This window comes from Mytilus edulis, chromosome 6, assembly GCF_963676685.1.
Source record: "Mytilus edulis chromosome 6, xbMytEdul2.2, whole genome shotgun sequence".
NCBI classification, from domain to species: domain Eukaryota; kingdom Metazoa; phylum Mollusca; class Bivalvia; order Mytilida; family Mytilidae; genus Mytilus; species Mytilus edulis.
Window position 1 is genome coordinate 56,073,869 of NC_092349.1, and position 4,988 is coordinate 56,078,856.

The following is a 4,988-nucleotide window of genomic DNA, read 5'->3' on the forward strand; positions in this document are numbered from 1 at the left end:
TCCTTCATTTTAAGTTTAGAGAACCCCGACACATCAATTCAAACTTTAACTTCAAAATAATTATGGACTCCGTTGAAGAGTACGAAAGAACATGGGCTAAACGAGAAGAAGTTGAACTAGACACTCTATCAGAACGTGTTAAAACGATTAGTTATATGATAAAACGTCGAATTCAGAAGTTGAAAAACGATGTGAATGATTGACCGAATTCAGTTTTAAGAAACAAAGCATGTGTGAAACTGTTAACTCTCGTGGATTATAAAAACACTATAAAGAAGTACTGGACAATTTTAAATCTCGACCTTTCTATGAAATAAGTTTTGATTTTAGAACCCTGTATACCATTATTTCCCATTTGAAGTTGACAAATCGTCTAAATGAAATAATCCATAAAGCGTTTTAACATACGAATTGTAGCATACGCTATAATTTTCTTACTGTGGGATACCAAACGGAATATTTTGTTAAACATGTTAAAAGTGAATAAACAGGTTAAAAATTCTACACAGAGGAGCAAGAGATCAGTATGCTGGAAGTTCTTATTGACAACATATTTGTGGAATTTGAAGGTAGATTTTTTCAACAAATTGTTGACCTTCCTATGGGAAAAAAATGTGCCAACTCCTTGTCACATCTTCTTATTGTCGTATGAGTCAGATTTCCTTCAGAGACTTGTCAAGAACAAAAATAACAAAGAAGAAAGATCATTTAATTTCACATTCAGATAAATTGTTGATGTTCTTTCTATTAACAGTCAAACACTTTCTGATTAGGTCCATTTGTTATATCCTCCAGAAATAGAAATTTACAGACACCGCTTACTCTGCCTCATTTTTAGACTTATACATTGCATTTGAAATAAACGATCATCAAGAATCAACATCAATATACCAACTTCACCTGCATACGGGATATACATTTACATACTCATTCAGTATGCAAGAGCTTGCTGCTGCTTTTCAGACGTTATAAACGTCACCAGTTTCTCAGTAAAACATTGATGAACCAGGGTCGAAGAACGTCTCGTTCTCTTTCTAAAAAAGTTCATCTGAAGATACAAGTCCTAGTCAGAATATGACAGTTGTTTTATTTCGTTTCTATGGTTGATACAGTCGAGCATTTGGTTTTGTCAAGTTTTATGGACTCCTCCTTTCTAATTTATCTTGGAGTTTGGTATTATAAGTATAGATTATCGGGTTTTCGACACATTGATATCGTAAAATATCAGCCGCGAGCCACAATGTGAACCTTTTGTGTCGAGGGGCTGATATTTTACGATATCTATATGTAGAAAACCCGATTATCTGTTTATCGTTCTATTAATGTTTTTTTTTCTCTCCCTTTGACAGTTTTACGCTTGACGAAAGCAAGCTTGATAACGTTTCCTCTCGCATTGTGACGTCGCTGATAACTTCTCCTCTCACATTGTGACGTCGTTGATAATGCCTGGTCTCGTTTTGAAGTCTTGATACGAGAATTACTGAGCGACAGAGCAGAGTGATATAGGCGTAGGGAAGGACGATAATACCTTGTTATCCTGTCTGTATTTTATTTGTCAAAATGAAAAATCCCTCAAACAAATTGTGTATAACTTACTTAACATACACGAATATACACATTAATAAACACAATTAATTTCTGACACTAAAACGACGTTAACATGAAAATTAAGGGAAACTTAATAAAAGCAATCAATACATTTCTACCTAGTCACAGTGTGAATAACATAATAATATTTTGAAAACTAATCAAATTATCTGTATAGCTTGTTTCAAAATCCATGCGAATTTGTTTGAATTTGAACATAGACGAATATAACGGAAATAATCTTAACAACATAATTCTATGTTATTTCTTTTATCAAACATTAATTATTATGTTAACGTTAAAATAAGACAACATTGATTAATCAACAACGTGATAAACAACCTCAATGGTCTTGTGATAAAATGTTCGTATTGAATGCAATTGGTGGTAGGTTTGATCCATGGCCTGATCAAATCCTACCAATTTATGCGCATGTCCTAAGTCAGGAGCCTATGGCTTTTTTAAGTCTTGAAAAAAAATCATATAAGTTCATTTATATGTTTCGGAGTTTAGTGTGACGTCCTTGTTTGCTGAACTTGTAGACGTTTGTGTTTAAACATTATTCGCTTCCATTGTCAACTTTGTTCAAAATTGAATTTTTTTAATTCTTCCATAGCTACGTCACAGAGAGAAAAAAACATTAAGGTCAATGATCAGTAAATGACCTAGTCCATAGATTTTTTTTTAAATTAAGAACTTAATTAGATATTGAAAATATACATCGGAAAATGTAAAAAAAAAAAGGTATAGGTCACCGACTTCGTTTTCGAGAAAAAGTTATTTTTTAATGGTCCGAGAGTGTACCAAATTACATTGAATAGATAGGGAAAATCCTTAATTTTCTTCTACAATTTTCGGTTTCCGGTATAAATCACGTGAACCACTCGATAGAATTTTAAAAAAAATAATATCTTGTTCCTTATTTTCTTACGAATAAGTTGATGTAAAAAAAAGATATGGTCACCGACTTCGTTTTCCCTGTAGACGCGACGCAACCTCAACATTTTGGAAAAAAAAAAACATCAAAAATCGTGACGTCGTAATTTTATTTCTTGTAACGTCAAGTTGTCATGCTATGAATTTCCAACGTACTATTTGCATGATGATAATGTGTTTGTATTGTTGTTAGTAAGCGTCTGATTTATGCATGTTTGCTTAGCTATTTTAATATGCATGTGTTTTATTTGTATGAGTTGTCTGTCAAATGTGCTGATAATTTGTTATTTGTTTTAAATATCAAGTCGGTTAAGAGCTCTAATGAGCTCATGTTTACCTTGTTGAATTGTACATATCATGCCCGACTATAAATACAATTTACTTACTTACTTACTTACTTACTGGATAGAAGGCCCATCATTTATAAATTTTGATTTTGCATTACCAGTATTCTTTATTATTTATATTTTAGTACCACATTATTCTCCATATTTTTTTGGCCTTTTTTTGGCCCATTATTCTATGTTCCTCAAACCACAATCATACCCTCTTTTATGGACAAGTATTTAAAATGAAATTAGAAGTTGTAAAAAATACGATATTTTCATTATCAGTATACATGTTCAAAACAATTCATAATTCAGACGAAAATACTTTGTGAATACATGAACGCAAAAATGATAATAACATCAAAATAGAAATCGACCTTATTTTTGACTCAATATAAGATGTAAATGAAGCTTTAATTTTTCTCTCTTTTGTGACTCTGGGTTTTCCAAAAGAAATGTTCCGATAGGAGATTGGCAAACCCATCCGACCCCTTACGGTCATATGCTATATAACTCTCGAACTAAAAAGCCTAGCTTTATGCGCATGTAATATACAGTTGTAATATACAGTTGTCAGGTAATCAATTTATAAACTCTCTTAGACTAACTTACAGGTCATCTGTTTGCATTATTTCTCCGTTCCGATATAAAATTTGGCCACTTTTTGAAAAACCGGTAACCTTAGCAGCGGACAATGTAGTAGCTTGTGTTGGTACTATATAACGACAGAACGTGTTCTGTTACTATGCTGCTGCAATTTAGATAAAAATATTAACAATAATCAGTCAGGGGCATTACTTAAACAAGTAAATTTTTTTAGTTACTTATATAGGTAATTTTTGTTTTAAAAAATTAAAATATAACTCAATAGAGTCATTTTAAATTTCAATAGAAGCATGGACTGAATGTAGTTTTCATGAATTTTTACAGTATTTTATATCATAAAATGAAGAATTTATTAGATTTAAGAGGAGTATAGACATTAAGGGTTACTTTAAAAATAATGACAACAATATTACTTGGGTTACAAATTATAAATAACTTCAAGTCTAATTAATTCACAAGTTTCTATCTATTTGTATCTGTCTACATTCAAGATTTTTGAGGAAAATGATATTTTGATAGTCCCAAGAGACCAATCTTTGACCCAAAAGCGTCGATATGAAAGATAAGTGCGTCAGAAAGTCAATTAGTGTTTCAGAAAGATTAGATTTCATATTTCATGGGAAAAATAACAAGATGACTGCAAAAATTTGTTAAAGCTAGTAAGATCTGTATAGTTTGACACCTATAAAAATAATATTTAGAAAAGTTACTTATATAAGTAATATTTAAAATAGCCTCGTTTTGAACATTACTTGTAGGTAATTTTAAATGTTACTTATTTAAGTAATGCCCCCTGACTTATAATGTGTCGATAGAACACGGACGCCCCATTATGTTCCGTTAACCGTGAAATTAGGGTATTGAGCGCAAACATATAAAACATTTCAGCGCCGATATTAAGGACATTTGAGCAAAAATAAAAATGAGCTGACTATGCGGTATGGGTTTTGTTGAAGGTCGTACGGTTACCTTTAGTTGTTTATATCTGTATCATTTGGTCTCTTGTTTATCTCATTGTCTATCATATCACATCTTCTGTTTTGTAATAAAAAAACGAAGGCATAAAATTAAAACTGGGCAATGGCATTATATACATATCAGTCCCTCGCAAATTCCTACTGTTACCGATTCGTATGTTTCCCATTTAGATTTTTCAAGTGCAGGGTGAGATTTATGTCTTTTTCTATACCATGTATACATAAACGTTAAAACGCTGCTAATGCCTTTAATTTTTTTTTATGTTTGCCACATCAATTTCTGTACGGATTAATTTTCGAAGGACGTTGAGCTATTCCATCATTGCCTTTACGTTTTGCGTTACACTACCATTACTAGTATATTTAGAACAGGTAAAATTTCTCGGTTGTAACACAGAAAATTTCGTCAAAATGTCCTACATTGAAGATCTGTTGGTGACCTTCTGCTGTTGTTTTTTTCTATGGTCGGGTTGTTGTCTCTTTGGCACATTCCCCATTTCCATTCTCAATTTTACTAGTATTTGAAAATCCAGGTGCGGCTAATATTGCAGTG

The 4,988-nt window shown here is 31.9% G+C and overlaps 1 long non-coding RNA gene across 1 annotated transcript; it reads right to left on the reverse strand.

Moving 5' to 3' along the window:
• Nucleotides 1-695: 695 nt before the first annotated feature.
• On the reverse strand, nucleotides 696-4,604 carry LOC139527919 (uncharacterized). The gene is made up of 2 exons (XR_011665494.1): nucleotides 3,465-4,604; nucleotides 696-1,048 (listed from the first exon to the last, which is right to left on the reverse strand). It is a non-coding gene; the product is annotated as an uncharacterized lncRNA (long non-coding RNA).
• Between the last annotated feature and the right edge of the window lie 384 nt (nucleotides 4,605-4,988).